At 39.9% G+C, this 25,629-nt stretch overlaps 1 long non-coding RNA gene and 1 pseudogene across 1 annotated transcript in view; both read right to left on the bottom strand.

The window, feature by feature from the left end:
• The window catches only part of LOC138145218 (uncharacterized), a 1,102,603-nt gene that overhangs the window by 66,114 nt on the left and 1,010,860 nt on the right, over nucleotides 1-25,629 (bottom strand). The window lies entirely within an intron of this gene.
• On the bottom strand, nucleotides 6,804-7,052 carry LOC138145217 (normal mucosa of esophagus-specific gene 1 protein pseudogene; annotated as a pseudogene).

The raw sequence follows: 25,629 nt of genomic DNA, 5'->3' as shown, positions 1-25,629 counted from the left end.
GACAATGAATGCTGTAGGTATTCATAGGAGGGAAAAATCCTTGTGGGTTAGGGGAAGTCAGGGAAGACTTCCTAAAGGGAGTGAAGTTGGAACTAGGCCTAGTTATGGGTAGGTTTTGGTTAGTGAGATGAAGAAAAAAAGATCATGTGTGAGGGATTATGAGTATGGCTGGAACAGAGCCCTACTTTCTCTCCTGAACTTCTATACCATACCTTGAATTGCTTATTGGACATTTTGAACTGGACGTCCCATAAGCACCTCAAACACAGCATGGTTAAGACAGAACTCATTACTTTCCCTTTCCCAAATCCATACCTTTTATGGATGCCTCCGTTTTTGTCAAGGTCGCCAACTGATTTTTCAGTCAGCCAGATACAGAAATGCTATGTAATTCTTAACTTTGGACTCTCACTCATTCCCCGGATTGAATCATTTGCCAAATCTTGTCTTTTCTTCCTCTTGTCTATGTTCCCTTCTCTCTTTCTACCTTAGTTCAGACCCTCATCATCTCTCACTGGGACTATTCCAATAGCCTTCTGATTTGTGTCCCTGCTTCAAGCTCTCCCCACTTCAGTGTATCCTCCACACAACTGTCAGGGATTTTCCTAAAGTTACTTCCCTACTCAATATACTCCGGTGAATCTCTGTTGCCTCTAGGATAAAATACAAATTTGACAGATAGTAGGTGCTTAATAAGTGCACCTCACTGGCTGATTCTGTTTTCCATTTAAAGTTTTCTACAAACTGACTGCAACCTACCTTTCTAACCTTATTTTATATTATGTTCTTTCAGGCATGCTGTATGTGTGGCACACTAATCTTTTCTTTCTTCATAGTAATATATGAATGCTACCTTCATCTCCCAATTCCTAGCTTTCTCACTGGCTGTCGCCTATGCCTGGAACATCTTTCCTCATCATCATTGACTATAAACTTCCTTCAAGGCTCCTTCAATTGCTACTTTCTACATAAAGCCTTTCTTCATAGATTTTTCCACTTACTAGTGCCTGTCTCCTTCTTTCCACTTTGCTTGTATTTGTTTTATATACAGGGTGTCCCAAGTTTTAAAACTTCACTAAGGCTTTTGGGATACCCTGTATCTCTATGTAGGTACACACCATCTTCCTTTTTGTCTTTGTGCCCCCTCAAAGGGTCCAATGCCTGGCATATGGCGGGTACTTAGCAAATGCATGTTCATTGACTTATTGATTCGTATAAGATAGTTGGGAAATAAGGTCATGAAGGCAGATTGGGATGGCATTGTGGTTGAATGCCAGACTAAGAAATTTCTATTTTCTCATATAGACCATTGGGTGCCATTATGTTTTTTGATCAGGGGAGCTTGAATGAAAGCAGTGGTTTGGAAGATTAATCTGAAGACGGGATATATAGAGTGTATTAGAGGTGGAAAGGATCTTAGGAGAAAGAGGTCCTGCTAAAAGAAGTGAAAAAGGACAATTTTGATTTCATGGAATTGAAAAGGACCTTAGAGATTATGTAGTCGAGCCCCCTCATGAGGAAATTGTGACCCAGAGAGAGATTAAGAGATTTGCCTAAAGCCATTCAGTTTAGGCATTCTTCCCCCAGAATGAACCCCCTTCCCCCACCACATAAACTCCTTGAAGGCAGAGTCTGTCTCATTTTCTTTTCTTTCTTTTTATTTTATTTTGGAAGGCAGGGCGATTGAGGTTAAGTGACTTGCCCAAGGTCACACAGCTAGTAAGTATCAAGTGTCTGAGGCTGGATTTCAACTCAGGTCCTTCTTACTCCAGGACCTGTGCTCTATTCACTGTGTTACCTAGCTGCCCTGACTGTTTCATTTTCACCTTTGTGTCTACAGTGCCTTCCAAAGCAGCTGGCATTTAATAAGTGCTTAATAAATAATTGCTGATTCATTGATTGTTCTAGCTACTCTTGGGGTAAATTGGAGTAGTTAATCTCTATACCTGTTTCTTGTGTGTATATTGTAACTTCTCAATGAGATTTTCCGCCTCTTGAGGCAAGTACCATGAGAAGTAGCTTGGTGTACAGGGAAAGAATGGACCAGGAACCAGGAGCCCCGGGGCCAAGGCTGGGCCCTGTTGCTAACTTACCATGACCCCGTGGTACTCCATCCTTCTGGGCCTTGGCTTGTTCACCTGTAAAATGAGAGGATTGAGCTAGATGAGCTCCAAGGTTCCTTCTGTTTCCTGTATTCTATGTCTTGCACTTTACCTCTTTTGTAGAACTTAGTACAAAACTGGGTATCTACCAGGCAGTCTGTAATTGTTAAATAAATTGGATGCTAGGTTGTGAAGGAATCACATCTTTTATCTTATTACCTTGTCTTTCATGTAGACATGAACCACCCTGGCTTGAAAAGACCCTACATTGCAAACAAGAGTACATGTGACCCTTGTCCCCCTTTTAGTAGGGCTTTATTCATTTAAGACTCTCTCCACTGTACTTTTACTTTCTGATTATTGCTTTCTTTTAGTTTTCCTCCTGCCTCTTTGACTGCTCCTTTTGTCATACCTCAAAACTGTGGATATGCCCTAAAGCTCTTTCCTCTCTCTCTCTGTCTCTCTGTCTCCGTCTCTGTCTCTGTCTCTCTCATTTGGTGATTTCATCAAATCCCATGCATTCAGTTATGAGCTATGTGGATCACCTCCAGATCTCTCTATCCACCCTTGGTCTCTTTCCTGAACTCCGTTGAGCTCCAGACACTTAACAAATGCTTGTTAATTGATTATCTATCTTATGCCTCTTCCTTTAATTCTATTTGTCAAGGTTGCTCTTAATATGTTCCTTTTAACTGATCAAAATAGTGTAAAATGTTGGGCAAGACGAGAGGGGACTTATCCAGTGTAATTTTCTCTGTTCCCTACAATCTCTAAGGGATGCCCTTGAGAATGGGAAGAGGATCCAGGAAAATCCTACCTTCCACATGTGTTTTTCTAGTCCTTTCAGCAGTTTGAGGGTCCTCTTTTAAAGTTCACACCCTGTTGTATTTTTTTTAAGCAATTGGGGTTAAGTGGCTTGCACAAGGTTACACAGCCAGGTGGGTGCTAAGTGTCTGAGCCCGGATTCGATCCCAGGTCATCCCGACTCTGGGGCCAGTGCTCTTACTCGCTGTGCTACCTGGCCGCCCCAACCCTGTTGTATTTTGATAGGGACAAGGGGTAGTCTGGTCTCCTCAAAACAGCTTGGAGAGTTCCAACAGCCCTCTTGCCCTGACATAGGAATTTTGAAAGAGGACTCTCATGCAAAGAAGACTTATCTGGGGGAAAATAGGAACTAAATGTAAGGTTTCTAATAAAAAATATCTGCCCTGGGAGCAGGGAAATCAGTACCAATTGGTATGTTAGTCATGTCCAAGATTTTACAGAGTAGAGGCAAAACTTCACATTTAATAGATCTAGCTACAGGATTTACTGACAGAAGGCAAACTCCTGGTAGAATACTTGGCCATACAAGAAAGATACAAGGAAACATATACTTTCTACCTCATTAACAGTTTTAGATCCCCGTTTGGCCTGGTTTGGGGAAATGAAACTGTACATGTAACTACTCTCAGAAAGTCTGCCCTTTCTATCCAGATAGCCTGCAGATGACCAGAGGCTATTAGAGGATGCACAGTTTATATTGAGTGAGCTGGAGCTTCTTAAAAACACACCAGTCAAGGATAAGTCAGATACTTTTGAATACCTAAAACACGATGAGGTCAGATAAACATAGGGGTTGGTGTCAGGGATATACTCACAAATATTCGTTATTTACTCTATTTATTAACATGTCCTCTCTTTTCCAGTGAAAAGGACTCACACTAATCACCTTGGACAAGAGGAAATAGGACATGGAAGATTAATTTTATGGAAGACTAACATTATGACTAATAGGCTAAATTGGCATGCTCAGAGTCCTTTGGCCTACGTAAAAGTTGTTCTTAGAAAGCACTGTCTGTGTCTTAGCTCCTCCTCTCTATTGGTGCTGGTCATGGGGTCCAGACACTTCCATTTGTAACCCCTTCTATTTGCCACTTCTCATCCATTTTTTTAATGTAAAACATTTCTATATTAATCATTTTGTACAAGATGACTCATGAAAAAATAAAGTGAAAAATAGCATACTTCAATATGCACTCAATTAATATCAGCTCTTTCTCTGGATGTGGATAATAAAAGCTTTATCATTAGTCCTTTGGGATTGTCTTAGATCATTATTTTGCTGAGAATAGCTGTCATTCACAGTTCACCGAACAATATTGCTTTACTATGTACAATGTTTTCCTGGTTCTGTTCACTACACTATGTATAAGTTCATGTAAGTCTTTCTGGGTTTTTCTGAAATCATTCTGCTTGTCATTTCTTATAGCACAGTAGTATTACATTATAATCATATACCATAGCTTGTTGAGCCGTCCCCCAATGGATGGGAATCTCTTTGATTTCCAATTCTCAGCCACCACAGAAAGAGCTGCTATAAATGTTTTTGTATGAATAAGTCCTTTTCCCTTATTTTGATGTCTTCAGGAGATAGGCCCAGCAGTGGTATTGATGGATCAAAGGGTATACGCAATTTTATAGCCCTTTGGACATAGTTCCAAATTTCTCTCCAGAATGGTTGGATCAGTTCACAACTCCACCAATAGTGCACTAGTGTCCCAGTTTTTCCACATCCCCTTCAACATTAAACATTTTCCTTTTTTGTCATATTAGTCACTATGGTAGGTGTGAGGTTGTACCTGAGAGCTTAATTTGCATTTCTCTGATCAATAGTGATTTAGAGCATTTTTTTGCTTTTTTAATATGACTATAGATAGCTTTGATTTCTCTATCTGAAAACTTGACCATTTATCAATTGGGGAATATCTTGCATTTTTATAAGTTAGACTCGGCTCTCTATATAGTTGAGAAATGAGGTCTTTATCAGAGATATCTGTTGCAAATTTCCCCCCAGTTTTCTGCTTTCCTTATAATTTTGGTTTCTTTGGTTTTGTTTGTCCAAAACCTTTTAATTTTATATAAACAAAATTGTCTATTTTATATTTTGTAATGCTCTCTATATCTTGTTTGGTCCTAAATTATTCCCTTATCAATAGATCTGACAGGTAAATTATTCCATGCTCTCTTAATTTGCTGATGGTATCACCCTCTATGTGTAAATCATGTACCTATTTTGCCCTAATCTTGGTATACAGTGTGAGATTTTGGTCTATATATAGTTTGTGTCATACCGTTTTTTTCCTAATTTTTTTTTTCCAGCAGTTTTTATGACATAATGAGTTTTTGTTTCAAAAGCTTAGATCTTTGAATATACTAGATTACTACGGTCATTTACTATAGTGTGATTTGTACCTAATCTATTCCACTGATCTACCAGTCTTTTTCTTAGCCATTACCAGATTGTTTTCATAATTACAGCTTTGTAATACAGTTTGAGATCTTCTTATCCATTTTGGCAGCAAATTCAAAGTGAGTAAATTGTAGGAAGGATTGCATATACTAAGCTGCCAGTCAGAGCCTCTGTTGATCAGATTTTTCTGGAACAAAAATCAAAATACTTGGTCTGACAAAGACATTTTTCTCTGATTTGTGAATTAACATACATGTTAAATCTTGTAAACATAAAAACTGAATCATATTCAGCTATACACAACTGATTGCCTTTGCTGAGAAGAATGAAATTGAATGAAAAATATAAAATTCAGGAAAAATAAATCAATAAAATACTTCTATTGTCTTTTTTTGGTCATTCATTGTCTGGAAATATTGACTGTGTAATGTTTTACTTGCACTTGTTTAAACACTTGTACTTGTTTAAAGAACTCAGCTTGCTCAATAATGGTTTATCCTTAATTTTTCAAATACCTTTAAGTAATTAATTAAACAAAAAGAGATGAATAGTTTCAAAGATCATTGATGACTTCTGATTTTCCAAAGTTGTTAATCAGTGAAAATGACCACTTAATCACAATGTTCCTAACAATGAAATCACAAGTCCAGTCTTTATTCCTAGCATTTATTAAGCACCTACTGTGTGCCAAGCACCATGTTAAACAATGGGGGTACAAAAAAGGGCAAAAAATCAGTCCCTGCTCTCAAAGGAATTCAATGTTGGAAATAACTTGCAAACAATTACATACAAATAAGATATATGAAGGATAAATTGGAGACAATCAACAGACAAAGGCACCAGCATTGAAGATAATCAGGAAAGGTTTTTGTAGCCATTGCTAGTGAAAGATTAATTTGCACATTTTATTTAATTTTGAAATACTACTTGTTCTCATGCCTATAAGCATATTCAATTGTACTTATGACTTTAGTGGAAAAAAGTACATTGTGAGACTTGGCTTCAAATCTTTCCTTAGTAGTACTTACAAACTATGTGACTAAAGAAAGTCACTCAATCTTTAAAAAGAAACCCAGTTTCCTCATCCATAAAAATGAAGTTAAAAATATTTGTTATACTTGTACTACCTACACACAGGGTTATGAGAACAATACTTTGTGAACCTTTATATTATATAAATGGGAACTGCTTTAAAATATCATAATTCATGTCTAAACACTTTCTACTTGCCCAATTTGGCTAACGAGGTCCCTAAGGTATAAGTTAGAGACATGAAATTATTTTTTTTCTCCTATGAATGCATTAATGAGCTACGTACATTTTATACATAATTCCTCATTCAGAGCCCCAAAATGTAGGGAGACCCTAAAAGTGTAGCAGAAGCACTTCTGCACACTGGTTTCAGAAGTATAGTTTGTGCAAAAAATGTTTCCCTTAGATTCATTGAGTATGCTTTAGATGGAGACTTTTCATTTGGTCAACTGTTTGACAGTCTGCAGTTCTTCAATAGGCTCCCACTTTTGGTTAATTGTGAAAAGCTTTTGAGGTTCATGAGGTTCACATTTTCCCATAGTTCTGGATTTTTCTGTCAATGATCACATCAGTTTTGAAAAGGTAATATATAGACATGTAGACTGCTCCAATTCCAGCAATACTCACAAATGTGGTCAAAGGAATAAGTTCTTTTTTTTTTTCATCATGAGTTGTAAGAGGTTCATGATTGCTACTTTTGGGGTGACTGTCTTTCCCTACCAGCAAGGATGCCCAGGTATTTGAGTGACGGTGCTAAAGCTGAGAATTGTATCCTGAGATAGAAAATTCTTTTAAAAGGTAATTCGTTCAATAAGTAGTAAGTATCTACTATGTGCCAGGCACTCTGATAGTTATTGGAGATATGAAGACAAAAAAATTAAGTACTCCCTGCCCTTGAGGAGCTTACATTCTAACAGGGAGAAGCAACAAGTAATTAAATAACTGCATATAAAGTATATGGAGAATAAATCCATAGTAGTTTCCTGTTGGGCAGAGGATCTAGAGAACAACAACTGGGAAATCAGGATAGACCTTGTGTAGGAGAATACCTGAACTGAGCCTTCAAGGAAGCTCTGGAGATGAGGAGGGAGTACATTCCAGGCATGGGAGATAGCAAGCTTAAAGACGTATGGATAGACAATGGAATTCAAATACCAGAAACAGCAAGGAGGTCAATTTAACTGAAAGGTAGACTGGGTGAAGGCAAGTGATATCCAAGAAGCTTGGGAAGCTAGGCTGGAGCCAGATGATGAAGGGCTCAAAATGTCAAACTGAGGAAAGCTGTACTTTAATCCTAAAGGTATTTGGAGCCCCTGGAGCTTTTCTAGCATGGGAGTAACTTGGTCTGCCTTGTGCTTTATGAATATTAATTTGATAGTTATGTGGAAAGTATTTTTAAAAATTAAAAATAAAATTTATTATTTATTTTTTAACATTCACTTAATTTTTTTTGAGTTCTGAATTCTCTCTCTCCCTCTAATCGCTCCCCAACCCATTATGAAGGCAAGAAACGTGTCATCAATAATACATGTGAAATTGTGCAAAAGTATATTTCCATATTAGCCATGTTGCAAAATAAAAGCAAGACAAAGTAAAAATTTTATGCTTCTATCTGTACTCATCAGTTCTTTCTCTGAGGTGGATAGCATCTTTTATCAAGAATCCTTTGGAATTGTCTTGGGTCATTGGCTTGATCAGAATAGCTAAGTTATTCACATTTGATCATTGTACGATATTGCTATTACTGTATATGATGTTCTCCTAGTTCTGCTCACCTCACTTTGCGTTAATTCCTTTAAATCTTCCCAGGTTTTTTCTGAAACTATCTTGCTCATCATTTCTCATAGCACAATAGCATTACATCACAATCATATACCACAACTTGTTTAGCCATTCCCCAATTGAGGGGCATCCCCTTAGTTTCTAATATTTTTCCCCCACAAAAAAGAGCTGCTATAAATATTTTTGTAAATATAGGTTTCTTCTTCCTTTTTTCCAGGATACAGACCTAGTAAGGGTGGAAAGTGTTATTTGAAAAAAAGATCCTATATATTTTCCAAATCATCTTGTTTAGGGTTTTATATTTCCACAGATGAATCAAAGTTAACTGATAGAAGACATCAAGATTTGTCTTTCAAAAGTCTAGGTAAGTCAGACAATTGACAGAGAGCTCCCTAGCTGCACCAGATCTAAATTCCAGTGAATACCATTCTCAACAGTTTTCTTTCAGGGTTTGAAGTAGCAAAATGAGGGAAATGCTGCAGCATCTTTCTCACACCAGAAGTACCCTCTGTCCCTGTGGCCCTTTGTCAGATCTCAGCTTTTATATCTATGTGTTGTCTTTCCCCATTTGAATGTAAACTCCTTGAAGGCAGGGACCGTCTTTCTGCTTGTATTTATATACCCAGAGCTTAGTACAATGCACATATAGTAAGGGCTTAATAAGTGCTTGTTGACTTGGAAAAATTAGACTTTTTTTTTCTTAATTGTGATTTATGTACAAATATACACGAACCCTCTAGTGTTGATGTGTTTTGTTTGCTCCTCTGTTGGAAATGATATCAAGGTAATCGATGGCAATTCTGTGCAAGAATCAGAGCCAAATTTCTCTCTGAGGATGATAGAAAAACAGAGGCCTTTTCAGCAGAGAAAAAAAATAAGCCCATTGGTTTGGTTTTGAAATATTATTAGTATTCTTTCAAGAGTGGGCATCATTCTCAGAAATCTGTTCAAATATGAAAAAAATTGCCTGCACTGCCCTTAGATAAAAATCACAAAATGAATTCCGTGTTTCTCTCCATACTATATAAAAATGGAAAAAAAAGTGAATTTTTTTTTACAATAGCTTCCATACCAATTGGGAGAAAATCAGATATGCTATTAATGCACCTGTAGCAAATGTGACCAGGTAGTAAACCCATCAATGTTCTGTTAACAGTCACTGAGAGTTTTCTGTAAAAGAATCTTTGAATCTCTGTCTTTTATAGCACCAAAGTTAGTTATCAGCTAACATATCTATAATCTTATCTATTGCTATGGTTTAGAACAGAGAAGATATACCACATTGATAAATAATAGGCTACATCCCTAAAATGACCTGTTTTTGCCTTTTTTTTTGAGGGGCAATTGGGGTTAAGTGACTTGCACAAGGTCACATGGCTAGTAAGTGTTAAGTGTCTGAGGTCAGATTTAAACTTGGGTCCTTCTGACTCCAGGGTCGATGCTCTATTCACTGTACCATGACCTGTTTTTGAAAGGGAAAAAATACAACCTCAGTTTTCTCACCTGTAAAATGAGAATAATGACACCTACATTGCAAACTCACAGGATTGTTGTGAGGGTCAAATGAAAGAATATGAATGTCAGCTACTACAGAGGAAACTGAGGCAGATAGAGGTTAAGTGATTTGATAAGGATGACACAATCAGTAAGTATCTGAGGCAGTATTTGAACTCAGGTCTTCCCAACTCCAAGTCTACGACTCTATCCACTACATTACCTAGATGCATTCACGTACTTGAAGGAATGTCATGTGGATGAGGGCTCAAAAGACTGAAAGAACTTTAGAGGCTTTCAAATTTGAGTTCATGCCACTCTCCCCTCTCCCCCATTTTGCTTTTAAGGAAATTGAGACTAAGTGACTTGGAAGGCCTTATTTGTTAACATAGATATAGACAAATATATATATATATATAGGCATGGACATATTTTGTAGCAGGAGTTCTTAATCTTTTTCTGCCATTGATACCTCTGGCAATCTGGTGAAGTCTATTGACCCTTTTTCAGAATAATGGTTTTAATTGAATAAAATAAAATACATAGGATTATAATGAAACCAATTATATTGAAATATGTTAATAAAAATATGAAAAAATTCATAGACCCTTCCCACCCCTACCCCCCTGAAATCTAACCATTCACTTCTTTGGGGGGTGGGGTGGGTGAGGTACACATATATCTCAGGTTAAGAATCCCTGTTCTATAAAAAGCAAAATTGATCCATTTACATTCCTCTAAATGAGGAATGATCACACTTGTAATTACAAAATTCTAGGAAGAAAACTTATGTCCTTATAGACATAATAGGAGCAGGGTCATAGAAATGTAGCTACTAGACATGATAGAAAGCATTGTAGTAGTTAAAAGCTTTATTGGCTATGTCTAATGCATGGAACTGACTCAGGCCAGTTTCCTGTTAGTTTAGGTTAGATACTGGAAGGAAACGAGATACTGATCATTCAAGAGTTAGCAAATTATTTATCCCTAACAAAGAAAGGATATTCAATAAAGATGCTGCAAACCCACTTGCCTCTGTGTGGAAACATGTCTGGTCAGCAGGGCAGGGTGTACTGGGAGGTCCATCAGGTCTGAAGGGACCCAATTCCATGAAGGTGGGCTTTTTAAAGCTCTTAGTTGACTCAGAAGCCATGTCAATACAACCAGAGGTCACCAGATAGATGCAGCTTGAGTCTCAGCCCTTTGGGCCAATCAGGGATTGATGACAGCTTTGTCACTATTCAGGAAAAAAAGCCCCCAGTAAACCAAACTAGATTAATTTATGAAGTGAGAGGCAAGGGCACCTTAGTAGGGAGTGGGCCTATCACATTCTGCAGCACACAACTAGTAATCCAATCCACCTTGACATTTTACCCCTCTCTCTATAAGTATGTGCTAAAAAACACTGCATATAGACTGCCATTATCTGTTGCTGTGCAGATTCCTTAGTTGCTATGGAAGCTAAAAACTATAGTAGCAGAGTTGGGAACTCACCAGATAAATGGAGTTTGGGGGAGGCTGGAAGACTGGTAGGTAGGACACAGGTCTTGTCTGGCTAAGCTAGAAATCCACAAGAACCTGTGATAAACTGTATCTCTCTTTTCAGCTCATCACCTTGTTGTCCATCTAGTACTAAACCCTTGCTCCCTAATTCTTCCTGATTCCTCTCCTGATGGCTTTTGATTTTGATCTGGCCTAGGCCTTGGACTTGTGCTTTTGCTTCAGGAATTCTCCAGTGCTGGGACTGGTATCAGGATTTGGTCGTCTTGCTTGGTCCTGCCTCTGTCATCTCTACCCCCTGGTTCTTTTAGTCCCAGCGTTTATATCCCTGATTACAGACCCCTCCATATTGGTATCATGCTTGGTACTGCCACCCTCACCCCCTTGGCTTATATTGGAACATCCCACTTAAATTGTTCTCTGATTCTAGCCTGGGAAGGTTATACATAGCACCATGGAACCCTTGGAAACAAACTTGGAGGAAAAAGGTGATCTATATTAGAGAGGAAGTATGTTGTGGCAGAAAGGGAATTGAACATGGTGCTTGGAGACCTGGGATTCACTTTTGGCTCCGACACCATGGGCGAATCACTTAATTGCCCTGAGCTTCAGTTTTCTTATCCATAAAGTGGATTTAATAGTATTTGGACTACTTACCTCATAGAGTTGTTGTTAGGAAAGTGTTTGAAAGCACTAGAAGCAGCTAGGTGATGCAGTATATGCGGCTGTGGATCTGGAGTAAGGAAGAGCTGAGTTCAAATCTGACCATAGATACTTACTAGCTGTGTGACTGTGGGGGAGTCACTTCATCTCCATTTGCCTCTCAGTTTTCTCATCTGCAAAATAGGAATAGTAAGAGCACCTACCTCCCAGGGTTATTGGGAGGATTAAATGAAATAGTATTTGTCAAGTGACTGGCACATAGTAGGTGCTATATAAAAATGTCAGCTATTATTATTCTCTGATCAGTGGGCATGGAGACAACCTCTATTTGAATGGAATCATTTTTATAAGACTTTTCTTCATTGAAGCACTGGAAATGACAGAGCTGACAACTACCTGATGTCTTTTTGTATATGTGAAGTCATGTCAGATTTACTGCCCTGAGTACAGTAGTTTTATCTTGCTACTGCACTGGGTGAAAAATATTACATGTGGATTGTCATGTTTCTTTAAAAGGGGATATTACTTTTTCAAAGCCTTATTAAAAGGGCACTTTCTTGCCCCTTGCTTTCAGTTTGACACTAAAATAAAAATTTACATGAATGTTCAAGCTGCAGATACTTGGGGTGTCAATCATCTTTGCCAGTGGCCCAAGTTGCATGGACTTCTATGTTAATACATGCGCCATGATGTTTGTTGTTTCTCATGACTAGAAATGGAATAGATTTGTATCCTAGAAGGGGGTATACCTGCATTTTGGAGAGTAAATGTATTGCTTCTTCAGCCTTTGCTCCTTTATCTTGGTGACTTCAATTAGACAAGCATTTAAATGCCTACTATGTGCAAGACAAGGTTCTGGGATTGCAAAGATGAAAAATAATTCAGGTTCTTTTGAGAGTATGTGGTTTGCCATAGTAGGTATCATACTGGGCTTGGAGTTAGGAATGCCTGCCTCTGATACTAACCACATGACCGTGGATAAGTTATACAAGCAGATTAAGAGCTGAAAGGGATTTAAGAGATGAGTTAGCCTAACTACTCTATTTATAGATGAAGAAACTGAGACCCAGAAAGGTTAAGTGACTTGTCCAAAATCACACAGGTAATAAGTGGCAGAACCAGGATTTAATCCCAGACCATCTTACTCCAAATCCAGAACTCTTTCCATCATACCAAACTACTTCTTCTTCTTCTTCTTTTTTTTTTTTTTAAAGCAATTGGGGTTAAGTAACTTGCTCAAGGTTACACGGCCAGCTATTTCTGGGTGTGGCTCATCTGGGTGATGAGCCCAGATTTGATCTAGGTCATCCCGACAACACTGGAGCCAGTGCTCTTACTCACTGAGCCACCTGGCTGCCCTTAAGGAATTGGGATTTAGTAACTTGCTCAAGGTTATACGGCCAGGTGTTTCTGGGTGGGTGCTAAGTGTCTGAGCCCAGATTCGATCCCCAGGTCATCCTGAGACTGGGGCCGGTGCTCTTACTCGCTGTGCTACCTGGTTGCTGCTAAACTGCTTCTTTTTTGAGTCTCAATTTTCTCACCCATAAAATCCTGATAATATCTACATTACCTACTTCTCACAGTATTTCTGTGGGACTCAAAATGCGATTATGTATGTAAACTGATTTTGAAACTTAAAAATGCTATATAAATGTTAATTTTACTATTACTAGGAAGGATATGACTTGCACACAGATAAATAAAATACAAAATAAAGTATGATGTGAGCTATATGGAGATTTAGCCAATCTACTATAGGGAAATTTGAGGAGAGGCTACTTTTAGTTGTGGTGTGTGTGTGTGTGTGTGTGTGTGTGTGTGTGTGTGTGTGAAAATCAGGAGGAGATTGGCACCTGGGTCGAGTCTTGAAAGAAGAGAAAGATTCTGTACTGGTGTGTATTTTTAGGGCCCTTTGTGAATGCACAGTGGGAGGAGACAGAATGTCAAGTTAGGAGAATATCCAGCCACAGATCAGTTTGGCTGGAATGTAGAATGTACTAAGAAGTAATATGAATAAAGCTGGAAAGTCAAGTTTGAGACAGATCATGGAGGGTCTTAAATGCTGGCCTGGGGAATTTGTATTTTATCTTATATGGAGACACTGAAGTTTTGTGAAGAGAGGCATACCATGGTCAAATCTAATTCTTGGGAAGATGATTTTGACAGCTGTATGAAGGATGGATGGAAGAGGGGATAGATTGGAGGAAAGAGGGAGACCAGTGAGGAAGCTATTACAACAGTCCAGGCTGGACATGATGAGGGTCTCAACTATTGTATCAGCAATGCCATATTCACAATGCCTATGGAAATTACAGATATGCTGATATAATTATCCATCACAAAATAAATCAGGCTTGCTATATGGGGGAATAAGCTAGAAAATTTATTAAAATACCAAAAGACTGAGTCCCAAAACCAGAAAGTGAAAGCCATCAGAGTAGTTATGAAATTGGCACAGGTAGATAAAGTAGAAAGCACCCACATTCTCAAGCCTTTAAAACAGAACAGGCTACCTCAGGCAACGGTCCTCCTCTCCCCACTCACAGCAACCACCCAGTGTCCAGGAAGCGTGCTCCCAGTCCAGGCTGGACACGATGAGGGTCTGAACTATGACGGTTACATATAGCTTTGTAATCATATGTATATGTGTATGATCACAGACTTAGAGCTGGAAGGGATCCCTTAGGTCATCTAGTAGAACCTCCTCATTTTAGAGATGAAGAAAGCCAGGCCCAGAGACATAAGATGATTTTCTCAATGTCACACAGGTCTAATAAGTATTGGTGGTAGGAAATGAACTGAATTCCTTTGACTCCATAGTTGGTGGTCTTTCCAATATGCCACACTGCCTTTGCATGCAATTTACAATTCATCCAGTTGCTTTATTCATTCAGTTACCACTTCTGGAGTATTGGAATTTCTGAGACATTTTACTGGTTCATGGGGATGATGGGAAAAAATTCAAAATTAGAATTGTCCTAGAAAATCACAATAGAGGGTTACTACATTGTTGCATCATACCATGGCAAAACTCTCACTGTCCAGATTTCTGGGTCACCCTATCCTTAATCCATAATCAGGACTCACTTTTTGGTAACCAGATAGATGAAGTTTGTCTTTGAAGTCTTCTCACCTCCCTTTCTGTATTTCCCTCCTACCTCTTAGTTTTCCCAAACTCCTCCTCTGCTAGCTACCTGTGCTACTCTTCCTTCTACTGTATCCCCTCATGACATCACAAATTTATTTATTCAAAAGAATAAATGATTAATAATGGTTTAGTCAAATGCCACCTTTTCTTTCTTTTTTTTTCTTTTTTTGGGGGGGAAGGTAGGGCAATTAGGGTTAAGTGACTTGCCCAAGGTCACATGGCTAGTTTTTTTGTGTTAAGCGTCTGAGGCTGCATTTGAACTCAGGTCCTCCTGACTCCAGGGGCGGTGCTCTATTCACTGTGCTACCTAGCTGCCTCCAAATGCCACCTTTTCTGTGAAGCCTTTTGGGGACACCCTAACCTGAAGTGGTCTTGCTTTCCATGGAACTGTTACTAAATTACTGTGCTGTCTGTACCATTCCTATGTCAGTCAGTCCATGATCTATCCTATGTTGTCATGAGATTTCCTATATTGTTCACTTGAACTCTAAATTTACTTTCTATAAGTATGAAAATTCCAGGATTTTGGTGAATAGAATAACAGAATTGGAAGAACCCTCAGAGATCATCCATTCCAGTCTGTACCTGAATATAAGTTTAATCTCACTTCCATTGGACAGTCAAACAAATACTTAAAAATAGCTATCCATGAAGAGTTCTTTTAATTGATCCTCTCATGGAGCATGGGCTAAAGGTCTTCAGGATTTGGCGTTTTCCCCTCTGGATATTCTCCAGACTATCAGTAGTATCCTTCCTAAGATGAGCTACTCAGAACTGTGACAATAGTACAGATGTGTTCTGACCAGAGCAAGGGTTCGTGCTCTGGTGGGCACTCCTTCCTTCATAGTTCTGGAAACAATTTATGCCTCCTTTAATGTGACCTCAAATAACACTAACTTTCTTGCTTGCCATATCAGACTGTTGCCTATACATTCCATTAGATCTCTCAGATTTTTTTAGAAGCACTGCCATCTGACCATACTTTTCTTGTCTTGTGTTTATTGAGTTTTTGAACCCAATTATAGGACTTTACATTTATCTCTATTAAATTTCACCTTTTTGAATTTGGCCTCACATTCTAGTTTAACATCTTTTTAATAATAATAGCTAGCATTTATATAGCACCTCACTTTATCCTCATAACAATCCCAGGAGATAGGTGTTATTAGCACCCCATTTTACAGATGAGGAAACTGAAGCAGACAGAGGTGAAGGGACTTACCTAGGGTCACACAGCTAGTAAGTATCAGTAGCAGGATTTGAACTCAGGTCTTCCTGGCTAACCATTAGCTGCCTTGGGATAGTGTTTGGTTTGTGTTTTTGTAGTAATCCAAAAGATGGTTTTTTTGACTGTGCCTTTTTTTTAGGGGGAGGAACAGGATGTTCTTGTTTTCCTTGAGCCTCAACTCTACCCTCATTTTGGGACTTTCCACATTTGTAAATTTTCTTGGTTCAAAAGGATCATCAATAGCCAATCCATGACATTTCATTGCTTATGACAGATGTGGGAAGCTAGTCAGTCATACCTAAGTAAGAACCAGTCCTTTCCTATGAATCCTCTTCCCTTTCTTTGTCTCTTTCTGGACTTCCTTGTCATATTAGAGATAGGACCCAGGCATTGCTATACCAGACCAGAAGTGATGAGAGCCTGTTGTAACCAGGGTGCCAGGTCCAGTGTATGGCCTCCCTTAATTCATCAGTCCCATGCTATTATCCTAAAATGATTAAAACTCAGGATTGGTGTATGTTAATGGGATTTAACATTTTCCCTGCCCATTAATAAGCCTCACATGGATCCCATTAAGGGAAGCTTGCTTAGGGGAGACTTAATTGTAGGAAGGTTTTCACATCTTTTGCTTATTTCAAATTAGGCACTGAGTCAGGACGGTTGTGATGCCTTCTGGCTCTGAGAAGTGTGCACACACACACACACATAAATATATATATATACACATATCTATCTATATCTATCTATCTATCTATCTATCTATATCTATCTATCTATCTATCTATCTATCTATCTATCTATCTATCTATCTATCTATCTATCTATCTATCTATCTCTATCTATCTCTATCTATCTATCTATCTATCTATCTATCTATCTATCTATCTATCTATCTATCTATCTATCTATCTATCATCGATTCCCTGGTGGAGATTCTGAGTGGCTGTTATGTTCAGAGCTCCCTGACTGCTCAGATGTACAGGCTCTCTCTATCCAGGGATGTATGTAAAGTGTATAGTTGATTCAGGCAGTCAGAGCCCTGTCTGTTGGTCTGTATTTCTCTGCTTACATTTTCTCTGTTTGTATTTTCTCTGAAGTTCAGGGTGCTTACTTTTCCCCTGAACTAGTCAATGTAATTAAAAAAGATTGACCCCTTAAATAGCTATCTTTCCTAGTAAAGCAGATCTAAGAACCTGTGCTAGCAGCCATCCTGGGTATGCCAGTGTGGTTGCTGATAAAATTGGTGATGCCCATCCACCAACACAGACATGGTTGTATCTCTGTCCTTCTGGTGAGTGAAATCCAGAGGCAACTTTTGCCCTGAATCCCTTTTGCTTCCCCCACCCCTACCCCACTTCACCTCAGTAACCCTGGGTGTTGTTAGGCCTCATGCTTTCCTTTGTGCAAGCTAAAATGTGCTCACAAACCAGGTCTATCTATAGCTTTGTCATTACTGGCTGATCAGCTTCTTTTGCGGAAGTCCGCAAGTCCTTGAACTGGTTGGAACGAACTGGTACAATCATCTTTAACTAGGGAAATCAGATAAGTGAACGGGACAATTGTTAGAAACATGAGTGTGAAGATCATGTTTTGTACACTGTATCCCTCACAGAGCTTTGAACATGGTCGCAATACAATGAGTGCTTGGTTTACTTTTCATTAATGTAAGGTCCCTCTTAGAGCATTTTACATTTTAAAAAGACAATTTTGCATTTTAACCTTACTTAAAGGTGGGAATTTGAGGCATCAGTAATAGGCCACTGGGAGAAGAGCTTTTCAGCATCCCTCAGATCACATCAGGTAAGGCGGCTGCCTACCATCGACAACACTATCCCCATTCACAAGGCTGACAGAGTGCATAGTCTGGGGACACTGGAATGAGGGAAGAAAGAGTAGATTAGAGAGGGAGGAACAGCAAATGTTACTATGAATCCTATACTCTTGCCATGGGACAAGAAACATGAACGACATACTGTAGGTACCTGCAGTTTCTTGTAATGGAAGCAGGAGAAGGTGGGGTTAGTCGGCCTGGGGCTGATACTATAAGTGCACTCAGCATCAGCCAATCATGATGCCCAGGCCATCTCTCAACATTCGATTTAGCTTATAATAGCAGGTATGAAAATTTTATCAGATTTTCTGCTTTACTCTTGTGAAATATTAAAGGTTAATAAATTATTAAGCCCAATGTAAAATGCTACAAATGTACGTACACACATTTTGTCAAGAGGTTCTTTAGTGGGAGGTTTCAGAAGGAGACTATTTCTGTTGAAGCATCTTTGTTCCAGTCAGGTTTTTCTCTCTTTATCTCTCTTTTTTTCATTACCTGCATGCTTTAATGGGAAAATGTTTATTCTAAGACTGGAATGTGGATGCTAGAAATAAACCTAGAGGAAAAGAACACGAATTCTTGTATATATAGATATTTTACATGTTCAAGAGATGCTGCTGTTGGCCAGGATCTTAATCTGTTTGTGTGTGGGGTGGGGGGATTGGGGAAAGGAGGAGATGAAACAGACCAGGCCACAGCAAAATTAAATGGTAGCCCAAGTTTGCCTCAGCCTTCCCTTTGTTCTTCACCCTTAGGGATGGAACCCAGCCATACTGTTGCCTTAGGCCTGTGCCCTGGTCAGGGACCCTGTCTTCCTTCTGCTGGAGTACATTGAAATCAATCCATTCTGGGTCTCTGCTTCCTCGGCCTCCAATGCCTTAAGAGTTCAAATTAATTCAACTCAATGCTAATAATAGTTGCCATTTTATATGGTGCTTACTATGTTCCAGCCAACTATGCTAAGCAACCTTACAATTATCTCGTTTGATCCTCACAACAACCCTGGGAGGTATGTGCTATTATTGTCCCCATTTTACTGTTGTTTTGTGACCCCATTTTTTTGGACAAAGATACTGGAGTGGCTTGCTATTTCATTCTCTAGCTTATTTACAGGTGAGGAAACTGAGGCAAACAGGATTGAGTGAGTTTCCCAGGGTCACACAGTAAGTGGCAGAGGCCACATTTGAACTCAGGAAGATGAGTCTTCCTGACTCTAGACCTGGCACTCTATCTACTGTGACATGTAACTTTCCCATCACCTTAATGATGATATGCTATTATTATTTCCCTTTTACAGATAAGGAAACTGAGGCAAATAGGTTAACTGCTCAGAGTCACACAGCTCATAAGTGTCAGAGGCCAGATTTAAAATGAAGTTTTCCTATCTCCAGGTCCAATGCTCTATCCACTGAGCTACAAAGTTTTTATTCAGGACTGACTATATGCCAGGCAGAGAGAGGCAATTAGATGGCTTAGTGGATAGAGTGCTGGGTTTCAAGTCAGGAAGATTTGAGTTCAAATGTGGCTTCAGATGCTTACCAGCTATGTGACCCTGAGTAAATCACTTAACCTCTGTTTGCCTTAATGTACTGGAGAAGGAAATGGCAAACCACTCTAGTGTCTTTGCCAAGCAAACTCCATGGACAGTATTAGGATGTCATGGTCCATAGGGTCACGAAGAGTAAGGCATGACTGAATGACTGAACAACCACAAATGTGCCAGGTTCTCTGTTTAATATGGGGATGACAATCTCTGACCTAAAGGAGCTTGTGTTGAGGGGGTGGGATCAGTCAATACAAAATGTGGACTAAATAAATACAAAGCAGCTCTGAGGAGTTAGGGGCAGGGAAAGCTTGTAGAGGAATTAGAAAAGACTTGGGTAGGAGGGGCATTTGTCCTGAGCCTTGAAAGAACTGGAAATCGAGGGGATGCCCATCAGTTGGGGAATGACTGAACAAGTTGTGGTGTATGAATGTAATGGAATATTATTGTGCTATAAGAAACGAGGAGCAGATGGACTTCATATTTACCTGGAGAGGCTTATACGAACTGATGCTGAGTGAGAAGAACAGAACCAGGAGAAATCTGTACAAAATCTCAGATACAATGTATGTGTGACGACTAACTTCAATAGACTGGGCTCCTCTTAGCAATGCAGGGTTATAACAACTCCAAAAGACTCATGATGGAGAGGGATGTCTGCATTCAGAGAAGGAACTAGAAAGAACAGAGTTTGAATGCAGATTGGAGCAAATTACCTGCTCTCTGTCTTTTTCTTGTTTCCTCTTTCCCATTGTTCATTCTATCGGTTACAATCCTTCTGACTAATGTCTAATGTGAAGGTATTTGCAGATCTTATACTTGATTGCATGCCGCCATGGGGGTGGGGGATGGGGAGGAGAGGAAGGGGGAGAAAATGTGAAACTCAAGAGATTGTGGAACTGAATCTTGTAAACTAAAAGTAAACAAACAAATTAATAAAGACAAAAAAAAAAAAAAAGAAAGGAGCTAGGGATTTCAAGAGGCAGGGGTAAAGAGGGAGGGCATTCCAGGTATGAAAGAAAGCTGTTCCAAGTCAGGGAGTCAAGAAATGAAAAGTTATGGATTAGTATGGGAGAATGGAGAGAGGAAATAAGGATTATCAAGTGCCTACTACGCGCCAGGCCATTCTAGCACTTTACAAGTATTATCTTATACAAGTATTTGAGGCTCAGAATAACCCTGGGCCCTGGGGGTAGGTTCTATTATTATGCTCATTTTACAGAAGAGGAAACTGATACAGATTAAGTGTCTAGCCCAGGGTTGCACAGCTAGTAAGTGCTGAACTTCCTGACTCCTCCAGACCCTGAGCTCGCTCTATCCACTGGTCTACCTAGCTGCCCCCAGGCCTCATGATACCTAGTGGAGAGCCAAGGCTTGCACCCAGGTCCCTTGACTTTTTTTTTTTTGCTTTTTGGAGGGCAATTGGGATTAAGTGACTTGCCCAAGGTCGCGCAGCTAGTTTTGTGTTAAGTGTCTGAGGCCGGATTTGAACCCAGGTCCTCCTGACTCCAGGGCCGGTGCTCTATTCACTGCGCCACCTAGCCGCCCCGGTCCCTCGATTTTCAATCTGCTGCTCTTTTCATAACACCATGTTACTTCTTATCAGCATTCTTAAGTCTTGACTAGTGGAGAGGCTCAGGTAAGGAATGGATCTGGGGTATTGTTAGCAGAGGTTATATGACTCTGGGGGCCAATTCAAGTGTAACCATGTTTAAGGAAGGACTGACTTAAATTTTAATTCAGGCAGGGTGAGTAGGTGTGTAGGGACTGTCGACTGCCCACATTCTCCTCACTTTGGGAGAATGGAAGAAATCGGTCTCGAAGGGCCCTCACCTCTGCTTACATTAACCTGCTGTCCCAGGGTTGCCCTGCATATCCTGGGCTTACATTTACATTTTGCTTCATGGGCATGGGGAGAGCTGGAAACCTTCCACTGTTCCCTAGGGAGTGAATGCTAATGGACGCCTAATTCAATAGCTTTCACATTGTAAAGCGCTTGCTAATAAAAAGCTTTTATAGAAAATTCAGCAGAGAGCATTAACGTCCTCATTCCCCCAATAAAAGCCTGCTTGTCTCCAAATGTTACACACTCATGTGGGATGGGGAGGCTGACTGGGATCCGCTCCAAACTCTTACCCGGTGCATCCAACCAGAGTCAAACATTGTTCCACATCTACCACGCTTGTCTAATTTCCTCCCCCTCGCTACCCTTGACTTTTATTGCCCTGCACCTTGGTCCGTTCAGGAATTCAGACTGGTGCCAATCAGTGGCACTTATCTGTCTTTCAAGTCTTGTTCTTAAGCTGTGTCTAAATGAATAATTCCTCACATTTGTATGGTGCTTTATCCTTCTCAAAGGGCTTTCATAAGGCTCACCTGGATGCTCATTTTAACTTGATCCACATTTTGAGTGGATTTGCTTCAGGCTCTGAATTCCCCTAGGATGTCTTTGGGCCTCACTCCATGTAGGAACGACTCTGAAAAGAAGGGGAGAAAGAGAATGCAAGATGTTTTAGCAACATGCCAAAGTTTCTAAAGACTTAGAAAGAGAGAAAAACCATAACATCTGGCAGTCAAAGGAGGTCATTCCCCCCTTTACCTTTGCCTCTCAGAATTCTTTTCTTTTTTTCAAGGCTCAGCTCAGATGCCATCTCCTATGTGAAGCCTTGCCTAAGTTAGCTTTCAGCCTAGTTGGTGAGGCTTTCTCCCCAATTCAGCGGTCATCATACCATACTGTTATATGATGCCTCCCTTCGTTGGAGTCCATAGTCAACTCCTTGAAGGTAGGGGCTGTTTATTTGTTGACTTTCCGTCCTAAGTGCCCAGCACATTGACAATGGCAGTTCTGTAAGTGCCAAATTGAACTGTACCGAAGATGCTTCCTATGTGGCCCACAGACTTTGCTCCTCTGGTCTTCAGGATATCACGTCCTTCCACTGACTCATTTCCTTTGCCTCACTCTACTACTCTGTTATGTTCTGGTATGGTGGGGACAGCAGTACATTTGGAGTCAAGGGGATCTGTGCTACTCGCTGTGCAACTTTAAGACAAACGACATGACCATTTTGTAGTGTATCTATAAAATGAAGAGATTGGGATAGATGGTCCCTATGATCCCTTACAGTTCTAAACCCTATGATATCTGTTGGAGGATTCATAGGCTTAGACCCCAGGGAGTCCTAGTCTCACTCCTAATCTGTTTCTCTCTATCTGGGTTAGTTTTCCTGAAGTATATAGTCAGTTACTAGTTGTTAAGACAATTATTGCCCTTTTGTCAAAATTCAACACATCTATTATCCTAGGATGGCCACTTCATGTCTAGGATAGGGCATTGTCCCTTTAGTGACCTGCGTCCTCAGTGGTAGGCACCATTATCCATGATATTTGACTGAATTATGTCAGTTCTTTCGAGTAGTCAGAATGATTTCCATTTTTTTTCTCATTTCAAATGAGCAGGCTTTGTTGAACCTCCCACTATTTCTGGTCCAATCTAAGGAACATCTCTATATCTTAATTCAGCTACTGACCAATGCCATATGAACTCTGATATTGTCAGGCCTGCACCGTGGAAGCTCTTCATCTGAAGGAACTTTGGAAAGAACCAGCACACAAAGCCTACAAAAAAAAAGCTTGATAGTTTGACTCATCTTGCCTGCCCCTCCTTCCCCTTCATCCTCCCATTTCCAGTTATCTCCATGCCATTCTGGCTTTATTCAAACCATCACCTCCACCTGTCCCCAAGTCCCATGGCTCTGATTGCCTTATCTTGTTGGGTTCCAGGTCTCCATGCTGTTCTTTGGTCTGTTCCAGTCTATGCTACAGAACCTATGCCCCACCTCCCTCCCCAACAGTCCCTCTTTATGTATCTTCTCCCATTAGAATGTAAGTTGGTTGAGGCATGAGGTAGTCTTGTTTGCTTGTATTTTCATCTCTATTACTTAGAAAAGTAAGTGTTTAATAGTAGCAAGTGTTTAATAAATACTCTAACCAAAGCAATAAATTGAACTAATTTTTTGGGTAATTTGACTCCTTACTTTTTGCCCAATATTGAAAAATTTCAGCCTGAATCTTGCCTCTAGATTAGTATTCTCCCTAAATTTTTGCATTCCACTATCAGTAAAAATTTTTTGAGCCTAAATTCTGAACATATACACTTATAAATTATGCATACACATATATATTACTTTATACTTAATGTACATTATACAACTTGTACAAAAAAGAAACTAAAGATAGATGAGTTAAAGGTAAAATAATCTTGATACTAGAAGTCATAGGAAGACACTGGAGTTTATTGAGTAAGGGTGTGACATTGTCTGACCTACCCTTTAGGAAAATCCCTTTGGCAGTCATGTGGAAGATGGATTAGACCGGTGAGAGTCTTGGGGTAGGGAAGTCAATTAAAAGGCTATTGCAATGGTTCAGGTGAGAGGTGATAAGGGATTGAATTAGGGCAGTGGTCATATAAGTAGGGAAGATGGTAGAGATGTGGTAGAGATATAAATGGAAAGATTTGGCAACTCAGTGTGGTGGGGGAGAATGAGGACATAGGATCACAGATGTAAAACTGGAAGGGATAGTAGTTGTTTTGGCCAATTCCCTCATTTTACAGATAAGGAAGTTGAGACTCAGAGAGGTTATATTATTTGACTCAGGTCACACATGATGTTAGTGGAAGAATTGGAATTTGAACCCAGGTCATCTGATTCAGTTCTAGCAATCTTTCTAATGCATCATGATTTCAAGGTTGGGAAAACCTTAGAGGTGGCTGGGTGGTGCCCCTGTAAGTAATAGGGAAATTTTGAAGAGAGTTTGGGGATAAAGAGATGTATCTGTAGATATAGGTACCAGCACAATATTAACAGCACTGATGGTGACTATGAATATGCTAGTATAGTTCTGAATTGCAAAATATAACAGACTTTCTATATACAAGACAGAAGCAAAACATTTATTCAGACACCAGAAAGCCAAACCCCAATACCAGACAACCAAATCCAACATAGCAACAAAGAATTTAATACACCATAACACAGCAGGGAGCCACATCATACCTATCTGCTTCCTTGCCTTCATCCTCTCCTCCCTCCAGCTCTAACTGCTCTGACTCCCAGTGTTCTCCTAGCTCTGCTCGACCCTTCAGCAAATTCCTCCCACCATGGGCTTCATGTGATTACATTCAGCCTATTAAGTGGCAGGGAAGATCTTCAAATCCCCTTAGGCCTATTAAGGGGCAGGGAAGATCTTCAAATTTCCTTTACCATTACATTGCTGTAATGTTAAAGTGCTGGACTTAGAGTCAGAAAGACTGGAATTCAAATCCTGTCTCAGTCACTTGGTAGCTGTGTGACCTGTGTGAGTCACAACCTCTCTGATGCTTAGTTTCTTCATCTATAAAATGATGATGGTAATAGCATCTGCTTCACAGGTTTATTGCTAGGATCAAATGAGATAATCCATGCAAAGCACTTTGCAAAATACTAGTTATTATTGTTATTGTTATGCAGATCACAATTAATCAATGCTTGCTCATCTAGTAGTGTAACTCACTCTGTCCTACTCAGAATGAAAAGTGTGGATTTGGGGCTCTGTTCACCCATCATGCTCCCTGAATGCAGAAACTGCCCTCCAAGGAGTGTTTGCTGCAGCCAGGAGGTGATGCATTTGGGACTAGGGACATAATGTTCCCAATAGCCCTTGGCAGCTGCTGCTGTGAGTACCTCGGTACTAGCTAGGTGATCACTTTTCTGAGGGACTGAGAAGGGGGGGTGATTTGTAGTTTGCACAGTCCTGGTTGGGGGAAGAGTAGGGTAGTGTTGGGGAATAAGGGTAGGAGGGGCTGTGGTGGAGACCAGCCGAATGGAAAAGACTCATTTTTCCACACTCTGGTTGGTTGGTCACATACTCCTTGGGGTCAGGTCTTGTCCTGCCTGGGGTAAGACCCTGGATCCTCATAGGGCCCCCATTTTTGAGACCACTCTTTTAGATAGATCCTTCTACTTTACTTCTTAGTAAGGCTTAACATGAATTGTGTTTCTGACTTTTTTTTGGTGGTACCATAAACCTGACTTTCA

Source organism: Petaurus breviceps, unplaced genomic scaffold (assembly GCF_028583685.1).
Source record: "Petaurus breviceps papuanus isolate PSGF00001 unplaced genomic scaffold, PetGlider_PUasm1.0 90731, whole genome shotgun sequence".
NCBI lineage: Eukaryota > Metazoa > Chordata > Mammalia > Diprotodontia > Petauridae > Petaurus > Petaurus breviceps.
Note: the sequence above shows the minus strand (reverse complement) of the source record. Positions and strands in the feature narration are given on the sequence as shown.